Source organism: Protopterus annectens, chromosome 2.part2 (genome assembly GCF_019279795.1).
Source record: "Protopterus annectens isolate FY-2018-M chromosome 2.part2, PAN1.0, whole genome shotgun sequence".
In the NCBI taxonomy this organism is placed as follows: domain Eukaryota; kingdom Metazoa; phylum Chordata; order Ceratodontiformes; family Protopteridae; genus Protopterus; species Protopterus annectens.
Window position 1 is genome coordinate 128,281,963 of NC_056730.1, and position 22,586 is coordinate 128,304,548.

A 22,586-nucleotide genomic window follows, 5' to 3' on the forward strand; every position below is an offset into this window, starting at 1 on the left:
AAGTACTTCATTTTATCAGGTTCCCATAAATATGGGTATTGCTGAACCAATTCATGTGTGGGTACATAGTTTACAGCTATTGTCTTTGTTTTATCTTCATTAAAGAGACAATCCCAGTGTTTAAAATCCCAGTGTTAAGATGACAGAACTCACCCTCACTTCGACACGTCACTTTCATTCCCACCCACAGTGTCATTTAACTTTTAAATATCCTGTAAATCCACAGTTCCAGTCTTGTTTCAGCTCCCATGGTAAACTAAATTTTGGATTTGTGTTCCTCTTCAACTTACATTGGATTGGGGAACTATGCCCCCACTGCCTGGCTCATGTTTGAAATAAAGAAAGCTGTGCCAGGGAAAAAGGACATCAGTGTATACTATTTTTTAAATGTTACATCACTCAAGCTTCTACAGATGTACAAGCAGCCTGTTCATCAAAAATAGTGCATTTGTCTAGTAGTATTCAGAAATCAGCACATATCAAACTAGAAGCTGAAAAAGAACTGAAGTGTGTGTCTACTAATGCTCCAACCTTCTGTCACACACTTGCTTTCTATGGAATTACTAGCAGGTCAGAAAGTCACTACACCAGGCTAGTATTCAAAAATCAGAATACAGTAAAACTTGAAAGAAAGACAAATATGCTTTCCACTACTGTTTGCCTGACTCAGAAAGTTTTTATAGGTAGAAGCCATGTCATAAAATTATTGTAGATGGCCAAGATTCACAATCACCACAGAATAAAATATGAAATGAAAGAAACAAAAAACTCTGTTTACTAATGTTTTAAAAGCCTTGCATTACTGATGTGCTTTCTAGAGTAGCAACAGCAGTCAGGTCATAAAATGCCTGAAAGGCTACTTTTCTCAGTGGGTAAAATACACAGATTAAACTATTGAATGGCTCACAGGAAAAGCTGTTGTCAGTACAGCTGCAATTTGAGAATGGAATTTGGCTAACACCTTTGAATCTTCCTGCAAGCACTCTTCAACAATCCTGCCTCAGCTAAAGGTGAGCATGCTCAGAAAGGCAAACCTGAAATGTAAACAAAGGCTGAATCAAAACAAAAAATCCCTCGGACAGGGACTGTCCCTTTAAGTTTGCATCCTGATAAGATGTGAAACTCTCAGACTATTCCACAAAGCTGAAATGTCCTTTTCTGGTTCTATCAGATATAAAGTAATATCATCTGCAAATAAAGCCAACTTTTTTGACTACCATACCAGTTATATCCTTGAATTTCTGAGTCCTTTATTTTCTTTGCCAGTGGTTCAAAATGTAATGAAAATAACAGAGGGGAAAACGGACATCCTTGCCTGATTCCTATGCTCAGACAAAACTAATCAGAGAGGACACCACACACACACACACACACACACACACACACACACACACACACACACACACACACACACACACATGCACACACACACACACACACACACACACACACACACACACACACACACACACACACACACACACACACACACACTCACTTTAATTTTTGCCTCTCATACCATATACATCCTCATAATTGTATCAGGGAATCCAAATGCTTCCACTGCCGTACATCTTAAAATTACAACTTAATCTGTCAAATGCTTTTTCTGCATCAAAACCCACCAACAACAGTGGTATTTTCTTAAATTTTGCTTCCGTCTAGATCACCATTGTTCTATTAATGGTGTGAAATGTTTGCCTTCCTTCCATAAAACCACATTGATCCATATCTATCAATTGTGGCATCACTTTTGCCATTCTTTTAGCCATTATAGACATAAACACTTTAGAATCAAGGCTTAGAATAAAAAAAGGCATATATGAAGCTGGACTTGATAGGTCTCTACCATCTTTAGGTATTACAGCCACCTCCACTTTCTCCAGGATGTTAATGTTTCTCCTCCATTTAAATTACTTTTAAGGAAAACGTTCCATATCTTTATCACTTTCGTCCCTCCTAGCTTCCAAACTTCCCCAGGAATACCATGTATTCCTGGGGGCTTTACTGTAGATCGGTTATATATAACCATTTTAATCTCATCTCTCTCTCCTATCCTATCTGATAATAATCGAGCCTCATCTACCTCTAACCTTGGTATATTTAATTCTTCAATAAATATTTTCATTTGTACTTTTTCTTGATTTCCACATTTATCTTCTTTATACACATTTTTATAAAATTTTAGAAATATTTCTAATACTCTACAGGATCTCTGGTTATTTTTCTTGTTATTGGTTCCCTAAGCTTGGCAATAACCATTTCTATTTTCTGTTGCCTGAGCTACTGTGCTAAAGGTTTTTTGCTGTGGAGTTATTTTCAAAAAAAAAAAAAAACAGTTGCTTAAAAGCAATCTTTCTAAATTCATGTTTATTATTAAGGTAGTCCTTTATTTTCTCTTTGGCACTCTCCAGTTGTGCCTGTTCTTATTCAGTGAGACCCCCCATTCTGCAATAAGGTATCTTTTGTCAGTCCATCTACATAATTCTTGTTACTTTTTAACTATATCTCTTTTACTTTTATTTCCATCATATTTTTAAACTCCACTTTAATATTATCCCACTCCCTAGCTACATTTTTTGAAGAAATGTGCATCTTCTCTAATAACTCTCAAATATTTCCACTACCCATTCATTAATTCCTTTCTTTTTAACAGATAGGTGAGGAAGCACCAGTGTCTCATTTTTATTTCATCATTCTGCATTTTTATTTTGGTTATTATTGACAAGTGATCTGAAATAGTTATTGGATGCATATCGACATTTTCAATTAAATGCACATGTTCCTGTGAAAAATAATCTCTGTCTAGTCTATCCCAGTTTTTGTACCTTGGGGAATAATCTAAATTTCTTCAAAAATCTACCCTCTTTTGTTATATATATTTTTTTATATTTCCCTTCTAGGCCCCCCTGGCATATCCTCACTGTTGCAAATTAAATTCCAGTCTCCACACACAGGTAATATTCCCTGCTAAAAGCTGTATATTTCTCCAAGAATTTTCAAGTTCTATTGTGATAGTTTTAGGTGGAGTATAAATACATGTCAGCATAATCCTCCTTCTTTGCCAGTAGCCCCTTAGTACTACAAATCTACTCGTATTATCTTTATTTTCCCTCTTCTATCACTGTTTGAACTGTTTTTGCAATTAATATAAATACTCTTCTTTTCTCTGTTTCCCAGATATGCCACTGAATAACCATCCTGAAATCCTTTCCTTATCAAATTCACATGATCATTTTTTTCCAAATGTGTCTCCTGCAGCATAGCTATTTGCACTATGTATTTTTTTAATATAGTCCACTACTCTTTCTTTTTTTCTCTGTATCTATGAGACCATTCACATTTAAATATATTATGGAAAGTGTCATTGTTATTTCCGCCTGTTATGTATGATAACTTTTTTAAATGTCTAGTTTCAGCTTTTGTGTTACATGCATACACTAATGTTTGGCAAGATGATCTTTTATATAGTTGTTTCTTGTCATATCCATTTGAACCAAAGACACATCTTAAAAGACTTTTTTGTTTCAATGAAAACCCTCACAAAAACAAAAATAAAACATACCCCAGAACCTATTAACTTAATACTAGCACACAAAACTATTTATAACTTCAAATAATGAAGTTTAATCCTTCTAATAGAAACAATTGTCCCAGATTGGCAGTCACATTCACAGGCTTGAATTAAACTATAATGAAAGTTATCCATGTTAAAATGTATGGTACAGCCTGAGCTTTAACTTCCACTAAGTGGCATCTGCTTTTGTTTTATCTTTATTCCTCTCCCAGATATAGAAAACAACTTGAATGCTTTCAGAAATCATGATCTCCTATCCATTGAAAGGAAGAAGTATTATGTTTTATTGCCCCTTATCAGATTTTATCCATAGAAACATGAGAACCAGATATATAGTTTTCTCCCACTACAAGGTTTTCATATTACTCTGCAAAAATGCTATGTGGAAGAGGAACACATTTCCTTGTATTTAGTGTCCTTTTATTTATTTGCTTCCCCTTAAAACTTGACATTAATCAAGCAAAGGGCCTTAATCCAGTCATTCCTCTATGCAAAAGTAAGGAAAAGTATATCAATTTTTCTTACATAATGCTCTTTTCTCTAGGCTTTCTTCTCTTTTTACATTCCAGTGCCTACAGTTCTTAAATATGAACAAGAGGGAAAGAAGAAGGAAAAATAGGGACACCAGTTTACTTTAGTATAACATATTACACATAAAAATAACTGAAAAAGCTTTACTTTATAGCATGCAGTATATATATATAATAGAATATAAAAATACTGTTAAGAACAAAATGTTGTTTTACTTACAGTTAAGTCTTTCCTTCCACTTCCCCCTCCTAAATGTTCTTCTAAACATTAATGACTTGAAGTAGGGCATATGTTTTGGAGTCCCCTACAAGTTTATCAGAGTCAAAAAAGTCCAATATTTCCAGGTTTTCTTGTTCCATCATATTTCACACATTATTAATACTGTGTATTCCCACATTTATTCATCAATTTTCAAGTTGCTGACTTTCTTCCTGTTGATCTCCATCTCCCAAATCATTTCTCTTTGTTTATTTCCAACATACTTCTGGTTCTTCTCGTCAACTCTTATGTTTTTTTCTGTCTCTCAAGCATTTTCCTTTGGAATGTTGGAAAATAATTCACTGGCATATTCTTTCTATTAGGCATCATTATCACACGAATATGAAGCAGAATCCCCTTCTGTTTGATACTCACATTTTGTTGGACAAACTTTTGTATTTCCTCCTTAGCATGTTCTGCATCAAAAAATGATTTTGTCCCACCAGGAAAGAATATTCAGAAGATAACTGGGTACAGCAGAGTCTTACACCTGCTTTTTAACATTCCCTGATTGATAGAATAAATTTACTCCTCTTCTGCATGGTGTACAGTCAGTAATCATTTTATACAAACTTTCTACTGTCTCCCAATTTTAGTACTTTGTCCTTCTGCCACAATTTTGTCAGAATTAACTCTTTCTGTTGGTAAGATTGTATATTTACTGTTAAAAATGTTGGCTGATTTCTTGTGGCCAGGTTTACGGCGTGCACACAGTGTGCCTTTTTGATTAACAACTCTTGCTGTGGAATACCAGTCCAGTTGCTTGTTCGTGCTTTCATAAAATTACTACAGTCTGTTCCTTCCAATTTCTCTGGTACACAGAAAATTTCAGGTTGTCCCTATGTACTCTGTCCTCTAATTCTTCCATTTTTTGAAACATTTCCTCTTGAGCCGTCTCATACTCAGCCAGCCTTTTCTTCATTTTGACCTCTGATTTTTGCAGTTTTTTCAGCTCATCCAAATATCTGTTTAAACGTTTTCCCTTTCCCAATCTTTTGTTATTTGACTTGATATATCCTTCAGTGTTTTGTTTGTTTTAATCATCTTTGAGCACATTTGACTTATTTTCCACAGTTTACTGGAAGTCATGTCTTGCTTCAACACTAGAGCTTGAACTGCTTTTTGCAGAACAGCTGTAGGATTCTTCCCAGCCAGTGTTTTCTCCTCAACTTTTGTGACTGATTTTCTTTCAGGTTCTCTGAATTTCTGTTTTTCTGGCATCCAGGTACTGCACTTATTGAGCAGTTATAGAAACTTATCCAAAAAGAAAAATTCACTGGTTCTCAAAGACTGGGAGATCTGAAATTATGCTGTTACTCAGTGTGCAGCCATCTTGGAAGTCCTTTGTCCAGAATTCTTGAAGAAGAAGTTGAAAGGTGTGTCTCCCCTTCCTACTAGCATAGCATGGTAGGGCACTCACCTTAGCAACTGCACAAACTGCCCAGCTGAGAGACTGATGAGTACTCTTTAAAATGAATATAATACTACTTTTAATGTGTTCATGACTATGAATTACACTCTTATGGAACAGAGTAACTTAAAGTGTACAGTATAAGTCGTGCTGCTAAGATAAGTTCTAAAAATTTCACTCCTTACCCTTCCAAGAGAAAACAGAGCTGGTTAGGCACAGCTTCTTGCTTCCTGCAACATAATGGCAAAATTGTATTTGTATATTTTATTTTGTTTTAATACATACAAATATAGGACCAGGGTTTAAAATAATCTGAGCATGGATAAATATGTTTCAACAAGTTGTTTCCATATACTAAAAGATAGGGGTCTAGCAGTCCTGATTTACTTTAAGCTAATGGGGACTGTCTTGAGCCCTAAAACCCATTCCAGAAGAGGAATTAGGCTTGTTATGCTGAATGAAGTCAGCATTAAACTTTGGCAAGTCAACAGGATGTACCTTTAAGTGGAACTAGGTACTGCTGGCAGTACCTGGTGGGTAGCCCATCTGCCTTTTGTACCTAATTCCCCATTCAGGTGGAGCTGTACTGCAGGGATTGGGACTAAGGGAGACAGCATGAGACTGCATGCATGCATGCATGCATGCACAGCTGTATGAGCTGTTATATATTCTTCAAACTCCATTGGGGATGTCTCATGTTGTTGTATTCTTCAAGGACCATGTCGCATGCAGTTGTGTTTTTCAATCAGTTTTATTTCTGGGTGTACCCCAATGTAAAAGCTTCAAGTGGTTTGAAAACAAACTGTAGATTATACTTTTTTAAAGGTTAACTTTCATTATCAGCTTTGTCTTTACCTTCTGATTAACCCACCAACAATGCAATAATTTACATGCACCAACAATGCATTGTAGGCAATCGACACACCAATCTTTTTTAAAGGAAGAGCTACTTAACTTATTTTATGGTTTCACTAATAAGTCATCACAAGTGTTAACTTTAAATGTCAGGTATTCCACCTGTGACACATGACTTGTCTTACTAGGATATAAAACTCCTCTGTTGTGACACTTAGGATGGAAAATATTACAATTAACACTAATGTATGTGAGGCATCATGGGTTTTGTCCTTTGTGATGTTATGCCAGGAGTGCTCAGCTTAAAAAAATGGACACCCTTTTAGGCAAAATTAAGTGCAAAAATTACACATTATTTTATCAAACACACCTAAAAGTTTGATATCGTATAAAGTATGAAGATTGCACCCATCACTAAATATTTGTTATTCACTTTTGTTATGGATAATGTGACAACACACTTTAAAATTTATTGTTAAATTCCTGGAGGGGGACAGTGACCCCTCTTGCCCCTTTCTCTTCTTTTGTGGTGTGAATGGAAGCTTTGCAGCCATGTGGGATGTCATGCCTGATTTCCCTATTCTACTCCACAGGTGGTGTTTTTGTGCTTGATGGCTTCGTGCCCTTACATCTCCACCTGTGTTGCAGACCTTGTATTGCAAGCAGACTTCCTGAATGCAATACTGGGTCCAGCGGAGGTGCTGTATCCAAGAACTTTAGCCAGACTCTGTAACCCAGCCAAATCCAGGGAAGCAAAAGCTTCACACTCAAACTAGTTAATGAGATTCACTAAAATTGACTGTTATGGTATCTTATCTGTTCCATGCATAGCATGACTGCCTTCAAGTCAATACCTTGGTGTTACGAGGTATTGAAATGGGTAAATCTCTGCCCCTGGGATGATGTCATCTGGGCACATGAGATGACATGCACAGTAAAGTGCAGAGACAAAGAGAGAGCAGAAAAGCCTCTGCCATCTTGCTCTCCCTGTGAAGGGCATTTCGAATCCAACCCTTTCAAGAGGTTGTTAGGAATTTAAAAGAAAAATGTATTCCATAAATTCTTATTTCAGTTTGTTGCACAGCAGCACATACAAATGGCCACATAGTTCACTTCAAATGATGTGGACATTGGTGAAGAAGGTTTTGTAATGTGCCCACAATTTCACTGGATCTGTTGAATAAAATAAAAGAGGCCTGACTATTAACACAATGACTTTAGACCAGAAGGCAGTATAGGTATTAGGATGAGTAATGAGAGAAGGAATGATGTGGCTATTTCTACTAATCTCTCGCTGTGGGTAAAAGGGAAGGCATGTAGGTCTCAGTGGTACCCATACCATTAATAACCCCTGGAGAGACAAGAGGATCTGTTGGGTAGCATCTGCTCAAAAAAGGGACAGGGTAACTTGCAGACTGACAGTAGTTGCAGATGTTAATAGGTTCATAGGTTCATACAATGTTACTAGGCTAAGAGCCCTAGAGCCTTTACAAGCCTAGCCATATTTATCCTGAGTTGCCTTGTCAGTGGTTAGGTGAGTGAAGTTCACAGAGGTTTATAGGTTCATAGCAGGTTACTAGGCTAATGGCCATAAAGCCTTTACAAGCCTAGCTGTGCAAAAACCAGTGTACCCTAATTGACCATAGTTACATGGACATTGTTAGCACAGCAATTCTATGATCAGTACTGACTACCCCTGTCTATGAGGTACATAGGTGCCAACCCTGGGGTGAATTTATGATCACCCATCCAATTGTCAGGTTTACCCTTAAATAGGGTCATTGAGGTGCTCTGCTTCACATGAAGTGGGAGCTCATTCCAGAGGAGTGGCAATCTCAAGGATATGTATTTGTCTCTCCAACATGTTCTGTTAATGTCACGGGCTAGGTTGGGATCCCTGGAGTTAGTGACTCTTGTCGCATTTGATTTGTGGATGTGCAGCATTTCCACTAGAGCATAGTCAAAGACTGCTCTGTAGGCCAGGCACAGACTGCCTCTCAGCAGGCCATTTGATACACCGTACAGTCATGTAAGTAATGGTTTGGAGGCCCTGGATTCTCTTGGTTAGAAACTTCTGTGGTCTCTCCAGTTTTTTATTTATTTTTTTATTTAACATTTGTTTACCAGGAAAGTCAGACTTGGAACAAAGCCAATTTTTGGCAGAGGCCCAGGGAGAAACACTCCAGACACATATCTTTGTAACGTGGCAAGAAACCGGAGCACCCAGTTGCTGCAGGTTTGTGGTGAGATGTACATAGAAGGGAGCATTGTACTCAATCAGTGGTCTGATAAGGGTTGAGTACAGTGGAGTTATAACCTAGGAAAGAATACCACCAGGATGAAAGGAGGCAGCTGACCACTTTGTAGAAAATGTATTTAGCGCTTTCGTCTCTAGTAAATGAACTTCATCAGAATACTGAAAACACACATGAGAATATATCAATCAGTCCTGTCTTAAGACTAAAAGCAGTGTTTTATAAGTATTTCATGTTTTTAACAATTTGGCATGGTGAAATGAATGTTTGTGTGTAGATGTGTGTGTATATATATGTGGAAAGTTTGGGATATAGCCCTTTAAGATGTTCATGTTTTAACTGTTTGATTAACATCTACAGCATGTTGGGTATAAAAGATGGAGCTATGTGTGTTTTCAGTATTCTGATGAAGTTCTTTTACTAAGGTCGAAAGCGCTAAATAAATGGATTATCTACAAAGTGGTCAGCTGCCTCCTTTCATCCTGGTGGTATTCTTTCCTAGTTTGCGGTTCCTGTTTTTATTAGTCATTGTGGAGTTATAACCTACTTAGCCTTTGATGCAATGCCCTTCTTTATGAAATGCGCAATGTAGAAGGCTTTCCTTACCACTATGAACACATGGTGATCAAAGTTTAGATTGCTGTCAACCTGTGTTTCCAAGTCTTGCATCACTAAGTTTAAGCTTAGAGGTGTGCTATCTATATCATAATTATCAGGGGCTATTTCTTTGACAAAGGGAATAATGAGGCATTTTTTGTGTTTAATTTTAGTCTGTAACTTTGGCACCAATCATTTGTCTGAGTCAGCCCTTTCTGTAATATGTTTACATCATTGAAGGACTCAATGATTGTGCCCAGTTTGCAAACTTGGTAAGCCATAGGCCATCTGCTTTCACCTGGACCTAAGAGAAATAGATTTCACACAGTAGAGGACCCAGCAGAGTTCCTTGTGGTACCCCACTGGTAACTGGTCTACTGGAGGAGGTGGACTCCCCAACTTTGACCATCTAGTGATGTATGGGTTAATCCCCAGCTGGGAGAGTTTCTCAATGATCCCTGAGTGGGGAATTATATCACAAGCCTTGGGTAAATCAAGATAGGTGGTATATACTGCTTTGCCATCAAAGAAGTCCACCAGGTTTAATAAGCAAGATTTACCCTTGACAAAACCAGACTGGGTTGAGTCAAGAGTATGACTGTCACCTGTGACCTTGTTGATGAGGTCCATGATGATTCTTTCCATGACTTTGCAGATAAGACTGGTTAGTCTTATGGGAATAGTTTCCTGGGTTGGTTGATGGGACCTCCTTTGTGCAAGGGGATTACTGTTGCTGTTCTCCACTCTGCCAGAGTAAAGCCAGTGCTCAGACTATGGTTAAAGAGAATGCCAAGTGGTTCTGCTAAGTCTTGTTTCAGATTGTTTAGTAAGCAACATGGGATGTTATCTAGTTCCACATAAGCCATCTTTTTGGCCTTTGAGAGTGCTTGTATGACCTGTTCTTTGAAGATACTCGATAGTGGACTGGTATAATGGAATGTTTTGGGGTATAACAGGTGGGGATGAGGGGGGGTGAAGTTATTGCCCAATATGTCAGCTAGCAGGTTGGCAATTTCCGCAGATTCAGTGTGAGTGGTACCGTCCACTATAAGTCTGGCACACAGCTGGGCATTCCCTTTTAGGTTTTGGATGTAACTAAAGAATGCCTTATGGTTGTCTTCAGCTATGATGCTAATTTAGTCTTGTAACTAGCCTTAGAGGACTTTACAAGATATCTGATTTGTTTGTTCAAGCTGCGGAGAGTATTCTTCCTCTGTTGAGTAAGTCGTCTCCTGTTCTTAGATATCAGTTTCTTTCTTTTGTATATAACTTATTTACACTTAAAGTCCACCAGGATGGCTTGTTTTTTTTCAGGAGAACCTGGCTTTAGTCTTGTCAGGTACACCTGAGTCAATACCTTTGTTTAAATGGCTATATAGGGCATCAGTGTACTCTTCTGCATAGGAGTCATTGCTGGTGTGTTAGCAGGGGCTTTGAAACTTTTTATACCATCGCTTAATAGGTTATAGTTTGCTTTGGAGAAATGTTTCAGTTCTTTTGCTCCTGTGGAGGTGTCAGGTCTGATCTTTACTTCAAAAGAGACTGATTTATGGTGTTAACTTACCAGGGAGGGCAACACACAGAGGATAGAGCATTAACCCCCCTCATACTGCTGAGTATTAGGTCTAAGACATTTGAGCACCTTGTGGGGGTGCAGGCCAACTGTTCTACAGCATTTGAATTAATAAAATCCAGGAAACGCAAGCGTGATTGTGTTTGTGCTCATATAAGTTGCCCAATCGGTGGAAGGATGGTTCAAATCCCCCATGACCAAGGTGTTTGGCTGTATAGTGAGTGACTCTAGAAAGTCCGGGTAGGTTGTGTACTTCTCCTGGTTCATGGTGGGGGACCTGTAGCTAGCAATAATGTGGTAGGGTATTTTGCCTATAGTTATTTGGACCTGGAGTAGCTCAAGAGAGTCATACTGTATAATCAGTCTCGAGGTGTATATGGGTTTAATGAAGATGGATACACCTCCACCTTTGGTTCTTTTACACTTGTTTTGAGGTCTGAATGTGTGAAAGGCATTGTAGCCTTGCATGGCTGGGGTGCTCTCTATGGTCTTGAACCAAGTCTCAGTGACTGCACAGACATCAGCGTCTTCCAAGGTCAGGAATGCTTAAAGGAAATGCAGTTTGCTGTTTAGATTCATAACATTAAGCAGCATGACCTTGAGTTTATCTCTAGTGGTACGTCGGACGTTTTGTTGTTTTGACACTGACTAAAAATGGCACTACTAGGGAGGCAAGCATCTTTGCCACTATCTGAAAGCCTTGTGGAGACAGGTGAAGGCCATCTCTGGCAAAACAGCACGCTCTGTTGACCATGTCTTCCCAGGCCGTCAGATACTGGATCCCCCATGGAGTAACACTAGAACTAAGCCAATTATTGAAAGCAATCTTTTTTGTCTATACAGTGGCATCATATTAGGTGAAGATGGAATACTGCTTAGGGCTAGGGACATACCAGCCTGGGACCTATAATCTGAGAGTTCAGTCACGTCTCTTTTCATATAGTCCAGAGAGGTACGTCTCAGGTCATTCACTCCAAATGTACTATTACAGAGTCATAACGATAATTGTTGCTGAGTGACTTGAGTGTGTGCGTGATTTGCCAGATCCTGGCACCTGACAGGCAGCTGAGCATGACCTTCTCCTCATCCAACCTGGTGAGGGGGACATCAGTAGGTCCCACTATTGAGTCAGCTGTAATTAGGACATTGTGTTTTGAGGTGTTTTGCCGTAGGGGCTTAATTGTTCAGACACTGATATGTGTGTTATGTGTAGTGGTGGATTCTGTTCATGTACCAGTATGTGTATGTTGTTTGCACTTGGGAGGTCCCTGGACTTTTGTTAGGCTCTTAGTGAGTACCTCCACATAATTGGGTTTGTGTGTCATGACCTTGCCTTGTGTGAGTGTAGAGGTGTATGTGGTGACAACCTGTTTGATGTCTTGTTTATTGTTGTGTGAGAGGACTAATTCTAGTTTCATGGTATAGTAACATCTCTCACATACTGTTTGTTTTAGGAGCATGTAGTTGTCAGTATTCATGAGGCACTTGCTACATTCCTTAAGGATGACCATGTCAATCAATCTGGTTGGAGAAATGTTGGGAAATTGACTGACCAAAGTAGCAGGTAATTCTTAAATACTAATTTCTGAGAGGGCAAATTAGATCAGCTATTGCCCTGGAATTAACAAGGGAACTTATTCTACAGAAGATCAGGGTGATGCTGCTCAATGCTCAACTGAATTTCCTGCAGTGCAGAAGTGCACAACTGTGTTGCCCACAGAGCAGCAGGCAACCTGGGAGGGTTTCTCTGACTGGTGTCTAGGGAAAAAATCATTTCTAGGCATTTGCGTCTATACAAGGCAACACTAACTTCCCGTTATGCGGTGCTCAGCTACACGTAAATGCGAGGCTTATATACAGTCAAAATTAAACAGCTATAAACTAGTTTGCCAATAGGAAATTACACAATGATTTTTCTCCAGGAATCCCCATCTCAGACAAGGCTATAGCCACACTCTTCTGCCCCAAGGGTGCAGGGGAGCCCTTCTAATGTAAAATGGCTGGATTTGAGCTCAATTCTATGAAAAGCAGGCTAGATTCAACAAATCTGGATCTAATCTTTGATAACTAAGCAATATTTCAGTGCTAACTAAGCAATATTTCAGTGCAAATAAAGTACAGATGATAAGCCTATTGGTCCTTTTTGATCAAGTCAAAAAGTAATTCCTTATACTATTCTGGCATGTCCAAAAGTCAGTTTCAGGTTTACTCTCCAGTCCAGCTGGTGAATATGGGAATCTTGAGGCAATGTTACAACTGCCTTATGTACACAGACCACCCTCTCCTCTTCCCAACAAGCTCAAATATATGTGAGAGATGCAACTATATAGCCAAACTGGAGGCTGAGCTCTCTCAATATAGTATTGGCACAGTCAGTCTGGAGGAGAAGGTAATCACACACACCACAAATCCAGTCTCACATAGACCTATCGTAACAGCAAACCAAACACATAAACACACAAAAACATACCCGGAGGCTCTAAATAAAACTCTGCCCAAGCAACAGAGACCTCCAAAGCAGACATCCAAGCAACTGCTACCCCACAACAATACCCACATATCACATAGTTCACAAAGTCAGTGTGCCACACAGTCACAGCCCTTAAGGCTAAACAACACACCTAATACACTTGTAATAGGTGACTCTATTGTCAGATACACTGATGTCCCTCTCACCAGGCTGAACAAGGAGAAGGTCACTGTAAGCTGCCTGTCGGGTGCCAGGATCCACCACATAACACAAGCACTCAGGTCACTCCAAAGCAAGTACAAATATGACTCCGTCATTGTCCATGCTGGTGTGAATGACCTGAGATGTACCTCCCTGGATTACATGAAAAGAGACATAGAGGAGCTCTCTAATCATGTGGCCCAAGCCGGTATGACCCTGACCTTGAGTAGCATCTTACCCTCACCAAGAATGATACCACAGTATAAAGACAAAATGATCAATTTCAACAATTGGCTAAAGTATTGGTGTCACTCAAAGGGGATCCAGTGTCTGTCAGCCTGGGATGACATGCTTGACAAGCCACGTTGCTTCGCTAGGAACAGCTTGCAACTGTCATCCCTGGGTTTTCGAATACTGGCCAAGGCTCTTGCCACCCCCATAGTGCCTTTTTTAGGCAAGGCTCAAAAGACAAACCCCCTCCTTAGACAACACAAGGAAAAAGAAACTAAGGGTAATGCTGCTCAACGCCAGTAGTCTAAACCTCAAGATGCATGCACTCGAGGCTCTCCTCAGTATGGAGAATATCGATATCTGTGCAGTAAAAAAAACCTGGTTCAAGGCTCCCGAGAGCACCCCAGCACTACCAGGCTATACCTCATACCATGCTTTTCAGCCCCAAAACTCGGACCGAACCATAAGAGGAGGGGGAGTATCCATATTTATCAAAGATACCCATACCTGCAGGCTAGTGGCACTGCATGATGCATCTGAGACCATCCATGTGCAACTAACAGTGGGCAAAACTGCCTTCCAGTTTGTAGCCTGCTACAGACCACCCTCCCAAACTCAAGAACCCCACTCGGCTTTCCTGAAGACACTGGAGAATATGAAGGCCTCTCCAAACACCATTATATGGGTGACTTTAACTACCCAAACATAGACTGGGAGCACTACTCATGCCCCAACACCCTAGCCCAACGGTTCCTAGAATTTATAAACTCAAATGCTATGGAACAACTGCTCACCACTCCCACAAGAGGGAAAAACATATTGGACTTGATCATCACCAACATGGGGACTCTATGTTCCATACCAGAGGTATACCCCTCATTGGTAAGATCTGACCTTAAATTAATCACTATGGACATCCATATCCCGTCCCCACCCCCAGCAAAGGAAACCACGGTCAAAAACTTCTCAAAAGCAAACTTCCCACTTCTCAAAACCGAGGTGGAATCCTTCAAAGCCCCAGGGCCAGTGGAAAATACGGCCCAAACCACAGAATCCTTTACAAAAGCATTCTATGGATACCTACAGGAATGCATGGATTGTGCTATCCCAAATAAAACCAAGACACACTCCTCCAAAGGCAGGAGACCTGTCTGGTGGACCCCAGCCATAAATAAGCTGTACAACAGAAGGAGGAAGCTACTACATGAAAGAGCAAAATCCCTGAAAGGGAAGGCAACTCTGATCAGTACTAGCAAGAAACTACGATCCCTCATAAAATCATCTAAGGCTAGCTTCGAAAGAAAAATTGCACAAGACGCTTAAGATAATCACAAGGCTTTCTTTAGTTATGTCAGAAACCTGGGTGGAAACTCCCAGATATGCTCTGAGTTAGTGCAAAATGACAAAAAATACACTGAACCCACAGACATTGCCAACATCCTGGCAGACAGGTTCAGTGCAAACTTCTCCCCCCCCCCCCCCAAATGAGCAAATGACTATCTCAACAGAGTGTAGCCTCCCTGACATCACAGATGCACAGGTGAGAGCTGCCCTCTCCAAAGCAAAAAACACAGCATCAATGGGACCGGACGGTGTCCCGGGCTGCGTTTTACACGAGCTCCAAGAAGAACTGAACCCTCACTTAAAATCACTGTTCAGTCTCAGCCTTACAACAGGATATGTACCCAAAGAATGACATACAGCAACAGTGGTCCCACTCCATAAAGGTGGTGCCACAACAGACCCCGGAAACTATCGCCCTATAAGTCTAACTAGCCTGGTCTGCAAAGCTATGGAGCATATCATCATGGAACTCATAAATAAAGACATTGGGAACCTCCAAACACTGGATCCTACCCAATTCGGCTTTGTTAAGGGCAGATCTTGCCTCTTGAACCTGGTCAATTTCTTTGAAACAGTCACCAAGGCCATAGACGAAGGGAAGGTAGTCCACACAGCCTACCTTGACCTTGCAAAAGCCTTCAACACAATACCCCACTCGGGCATCATAAATAAGCTCACCAGCTTAAATATCAACCCCTATCTCACAAGATGGGTTGCAAACTGGCTTAGGGATAGAACTCACATGGTCAGAATTGCAGGTGCCATGCCAGACTCTAAACCAGTTACAAGTGGCGTCCCACAAGGCTCACTCCTGGGACCTCTCTTGTTCGGTATATATTTCTCTGAGGTACAGGCTAACACAGGAGTATTATGGCTGACAAAGTCTGCAGATGACTGCAAACTGGAGGCTATAATCAACTCGCCGGCTGACACAAGCATCCTCCAAAAAGGTCTCACAGAGACGGATAACTGGTGCCAGAGGCATGACCTAAAGCTAAATGCCAAAAAGTGCATAGTCATCCCCTTTGGGAAAAACAAAGTGCCCACAAATTACCACATAGGTGGTAATCCATTAAGTATGGAAGAAGTAATTAGGGATTTGGGGACCCAAGTAGATTGCAATCTCTCCTTTGACAATCACATTGCCAAAATGGTTAGAAAGACATTCTATATAGCCCACCTTATCACAAAGGGGTTCACATCTAGATCAAGAGAGGTCATTGTGCCCCTCTACTCATCACTCATCAGGCCCATAACTGAATACAATGCCCCATTTGGGATGTACCTTACCCGACACCTGCTACAACTAGAAAGACCCCAAAAGTACCTCACGAAGAGGATCAAGGGACTCAAACAGATGCCCTACACAGTTAGGCTAAAGAAACTCCAGCTCTACTCAGTTGCTTACCGCCTACTCAGAGGCGATCTGTGCCTGACGTATAAAGCCATGTCCAACCCAGAATTAATGGACATGCTCCACCTCAAGAAATCCAAATGCATCAGAACTACACGCTCCAGTGACTTAAACCTCAGCACAGAAATAAATAGAACATGCTGGAGGGACATATTCATATCCCAGAGGCTCCCCTCACTCTGGAACAAAATCCCAATCCATGTCAGACAGAGCCCCTCAATGACCTTCTTCAAGAAGAATCTTGACGTTTGGATGGGAGATCGTAAATTTACCCCTGGGATCTCTTCTATGTCACTGCTAGACAGAGGCACAGTAAACTAATCTTAAATGGGCTTTCTTCTGTGACCTACTATACAGAGGCACAGTCAACTAATCTAAGAAGGGTGGCGAAAGCCAAACACACTCTGGCTAGGCTTGTAAATGCCCTACGGCAGATAGCCTAGTATGAACCTATGAACCTATGAACAGTAAAAACAGTCAAAAAGGCATAAATTAATGCAGTAAAACAGTAAAATACAGATGAAAAAATGCAGATCAGACTCAAAATAAACTTAATTTTTTGTTCTAGCTGTGGATGGCTTGGATTCAAGCAAAAACACTCTGGACCTCTGGCAAAGGACACCAACCGTAGAACAGTTCTGGTTAATTGAGTCAAAAACAGCACAAATGTGAGGCTTATATACACGTGGAATTAAACAGTTTGAACTAGCCTGCCAATAGGAAGTCACACAATGGTCCTTCTTCCAGCAATCCCAAGATCAGACATGGCTATATCCACATTCTTCTGCATCTTAATGTAAGATGGCTGGATTTGAGTTCAAGTATGAAAAACTGGCTAGATTCAGCAAGTCTGAATCTAGTCTATGCTAACTAAGCAGTAGCTCAGTGCAAAACAAATGTAAGTAATAAACAGTCACAAGCAATAAAAACAATCAAAAGGCAAAAATTAATGCAGTAAAATAGTAAAATACAGAAGAAAAAGTGCAGATCAAACTCAAAATAAGCTTAAGTTCTTGTTCTTAGCTTTGGATGGCTTGAATTCAAGCAGAAGCACTCTGGATCTCTGGCAAAGGATGCCAAACACAGAGCAGCTCTGGTTAATTGAGCCAAAAAAACACCCAAATGCGAGGCTTATATAGAGGCAAAAATTAAACAGTTTTAACTCGTTACCACCAAGTACCTCCACAGAGTGCATGTAAGGTTAAATCTAAGTGCACCCTGAGGAGCTAACTATCAGGATACATTACATCCAAGGTCATCTAGGAGCATAGCTAAGTTCACAAACAATGTAATCTCTTGCTCGATCTTCTTGGTCTACCAGTTTTCATTCGACAGAGTCTAATTTCACTTCTGCCACTTCTGCCCATGCCTGGATCTATGTGCACTTTGTCTACCAAACTGAAAGACGTGAATGAACACTGATCATTTATAGATTCTTGTTTTCTGCAACAAGTTTAAAGCACTTTGTGTTCTGAAAATAGAGCTATAACTTAAAAGTCCAGGAATAATGTCTGCACTGCATATCCGTAGCATATGCTGTATGTATATGTATATGTATATATATATATATATATATATATATATATATATATATATATATATATATATATACACACACATATATATATATATATATATATATATATATATATATATATAAATATATATGTATGTTTAGGTAATCCAGTTTGGCACAGTATGAAACTTTTTTTTTTTTTGTTAGGGACTAGTGTATTGTCAGTTATTCATTTCCTTATTGCATCTTGTTATTAGTGTAGGCTAGGTTTAGTTCAAGTTCCCTGTTCAGTTGTAGTTCCCTGACATTCCGATTCCTAAGGCTCCGACACTTAAGCTTGTTTTTTTTAAACCTGTAGAAATCATCTTGCTACATTCAGAGCAATTAGATTCCTACAGTTTTCACCACACATTAGGCGCTAACCAGCTACAAGCATAACTGCAACTAGAATACCTGCATTTGAAAGGGCTAGTGCACTTCAGTAACGATTGTGCCCCATAATCGTTTGAGTACGCGGTTACACACCACCATTTCTTCTCTGCGTTATTGACCATTGCATGTGAAGGTTATTTTCTGCTCCTTATAAATTTATTAAGCAAAGACTTGACTTTCTTCTCAGTGACTTTTGCTGTATGTGCATCATAGGTTCATAGATTAGTACTAAGCTAACTGCCCTTGCAAGCCATTTTAAGCCTAGCCAATTATCCCTTGTGAGACTCAAACCCTGCACCTTGTGTTTGTAAGGCAAACACCTTAACCATTAGGCCACCCTCCCAACCCCTTTTTAAGTGAGAAGGGCACTAAAAAACCAATCAGTAAAAACAAAATGAAAAACCCAGCAAAGGTAGGACTTCCCACTGAGTGACCTCCCAAACCTCCTGTATCAGAGCCACATGGGATATATGCAAAAGACCCTTATGAACAATCAGGTGTTTCAGCTAATTGGAGATTCTGAATGCCCATGACTTGTTTCATCATTTTAATAGAGAATTTCAGGCCAATAAAGCCAAACACCACTAGCTGTGGCTATGCATATTTCAGCCTTGTTATGAACTCATCAGCAAAGCACAAGCAGAGTGATAAGGCTCTTAGACCCATATAATGGCTGTTAGAAACATTTGTGATCTATATTTGATTCCTATGCTCCCAGTGTTGGGTTGTGCCTGTTTTTCTTTTCAATTTTTTTTAAGTCAAGAACGCCATTAATATAGAGTGGATATTCAGCAGTTGTACTGTAATATGCTGCACATTGCTTTATATGCTTTGCCTTCCATAAGCAGCATTGGCTCAAGCATCATATAATCAAAGTTTATTAATCTTACTTTGAAGGAGAGGTTCATCAGATATTCTTTGTAAGCAAATGTGTTCAAAATAAAATGTGTATCATTCATACTTTTGATTTATAGCTGGGATCAGGTCTGACTGCCTAAGTAAAACAAAAACAATTGCAAATCAGATGTGTATTTGTAAGTTTCTATGAAACTGAATTGTCTTTGGCTGTACAACTCAATATAAGATACAGATGAAAGTCTTAAAGCCTTCATTCATTACACAGATCTTCTCTTTGTTGACCCTCAACATACCTCTCCACTCTCCCCATTCCCTTTGGCTCACAACCGCATGCTGTCCCCCTTTGTCTTGTAACTGATTCAGAACACTGGCATCATGATGACTGCTCTGTCCCATAGCCAGTGTTATCTTTTCCACACTTAAGAGCTATTTTACCAGGTTAGCTCAGCACAACACTTTTCTGTGCAGGTTTTCCCCTCCTGCAATGCTTTGTACTTTTTCTTTTCTGTCTTGATTTTCTTTGCTCTTCTGAAAGTCACAAAGCTCGGGAAAATGGCGCCAGGGTCTTCTTTGAAAATTTGTCAGTTTTCTGAAAAGAAATCCCTGATCCGTTTGATAAATTCGAATCTGAAGACTTTCTGAAGTCAGGTATCATCTTTTTTGTTTATTTTATGTATATTGCACGTTTTAGGTTTTTTTTTTACTATGTAGGTTGTTCTTTTCTTTGCTGTTTTCCCTTAGCTAATTGTTTTCAATATGCTGTAATTTTAACTTACGATTGTTTGTGGCTTTGGAACTCTGATCTTTTTGGAAGGAGTTTTGTTTGGCATGATGTTTTCACTTTGGTTTGCATTAAAGATATTTGGGTTTAAGATGTGTGCTAAATGTGGTAACACAATTCTGCAATGACTGTTGCAGTCTGTGTATATGTTTGTGAACTCAACATTTATCTGTAAAGTCTGAGATTTAGGTGAGTTTTAATGTAACTCTTGGAGACTACAAGAACAAGCTTATTCTCAATGGGTTACTGGGTAAGGATAACAGGGAACCGAGGGAATCGTCTACCCCTCTTCCATCTGACTAGCTTTAGTGTCCCAAGGAAAAGCCTTCTATGAAGAACAGTGGATGCTTCCTGCTTCTGCTTCAGATTTGTGTTTATTTTATTGTTTTTTGTTTACTAAGTAGGTGGGCAGGTGTCAGGACACTTTTAGCCATAACCAGGGTGACAAGGTACAGAGTAACAGTGCCGATGAGAGAAATCAAATGCAATGGCAATACTCAGAATCACAAATGAGAAATGTACAGGTTGTTACAATTTAAAATAGTTAACTAGTCTCATGGAAGTTGAAATGGTACATATAACAAAGTAAAGACAGTAAAACAATAATCAATTTGGACCATCTAGGTCTGTTCTTGTGGATAGTACTTAACTTTTTTTATGTAAGGCATGTCATAACATGTTCTGTTTTGTGGAATATGCAGATTTATTTACTAATATAGTTTGGCTATGTCTTTAAAAAATAACAAAATGTGGCTGATAATCCAAGAAACGCAGCTCCACTGTTAACAGTTCAAAAATTTAATAGCAAGATACTTCACAAAACACGTAGAGCACGAAAATTCACATGTAAATCCACAGTTGATAAAGGTTGAGCGCTTTCATCTGCTACCACAGATTTCATCAGAACCTTGAATGATTCATGAAACATAGTTTATATATTAGTTTGGGCGCCAAACATAATTGGATAATTGTTAAATGATTGACCAGTTAAACTCAATTTCTCAACACACAGAAAGAGAAAGAGAAATTCCTTTCTAATGAAAATATACAATCCTATATGGTGATTACTAGGTTTATACCAAATAACCTACTAAGGAGTGTATAGGTCTTCCTCATATATAAATGCATACTCTTTAACAGTGCATGAGTGCTAAAAAAGTGCATGAGTGCTAAAAAACTTAATCGACTGTTTCATACATAAATCTACTGAGATGGATGACATTATAAAACTTTTAAAATACATAAAAAATACAAATGAAGTACACATTTGAATATATACATCTACATTGCATAAAAGACATAATAAAATACAACTAATAATTCCAAGAATGCATCAAGAAACTTCATGAAGCAGGAGTATATACAATAATATATAAAAAATGTATATGATATATATGAATAATTGAATATATATTGATGGAAATATAAATATAATTATAAATGTAAATTTAAACATAAATATATATGTGTAAACATACGTAACAATGTAAAAAATATGAAAAATTATATACAGTTGATACCAAGGGAGTTGACCCTGTGTTCAACTATCCAAAATAAGGAAGGGTTTTATGCTGATGTGATCATTTAAACCTGGTTGTGTTGTTGCATCACATAGTATTTGCCATTTACTTTCTAAAAGTGCTAAGAAGCATTTCCAATTACCTACTGTTGTAGTGTGTGCTATAATGTCAATGATACTGAAAAGAAAGGAATGTTCAACACCTTTTTCTAGAATATGTCTACTCAGAGCATTATTTGAGTCTTGTTTTTTGATTTTGTAAGTGTGCTCATATATTCTAGTCTTGAATTTCCTTTCCGTCTTTCCAATATAAAAAGCATCACATGCTACACAAGTGGCGATATATACTATTCTGGAGGTATTACAATTCCCCCCTCTACTGTATATACAGTTGGCAGTGATGTTTTTTAGCTTAATAACATTGGTTTCATTAATAAGCTTACATTGCTTACAAAAACCACATTTCCTGGTATGTTTAGTTGCATTGACTTCCCTATTATAATCCTTTCTCCTTTCTAAAATCTTTTTAATATTTAAAGATGTTTTATAAACAAATTTGGGTGTTGATCCGACAATATTACAAATGTCTTCAGAAGTCTTAAAAATATTCCAGTGTTTCGTCAAAATCTCTTTCAAAATGTCAACATATGGCCCATACATGAGTACACACGTGCAACCTTCTGATTCTTTTTTCTTATCTTTCAAAATGAAAGGTCTTCCTAATAACGGGGTATATTTTTTACCCCATTCCTTCATAACATTT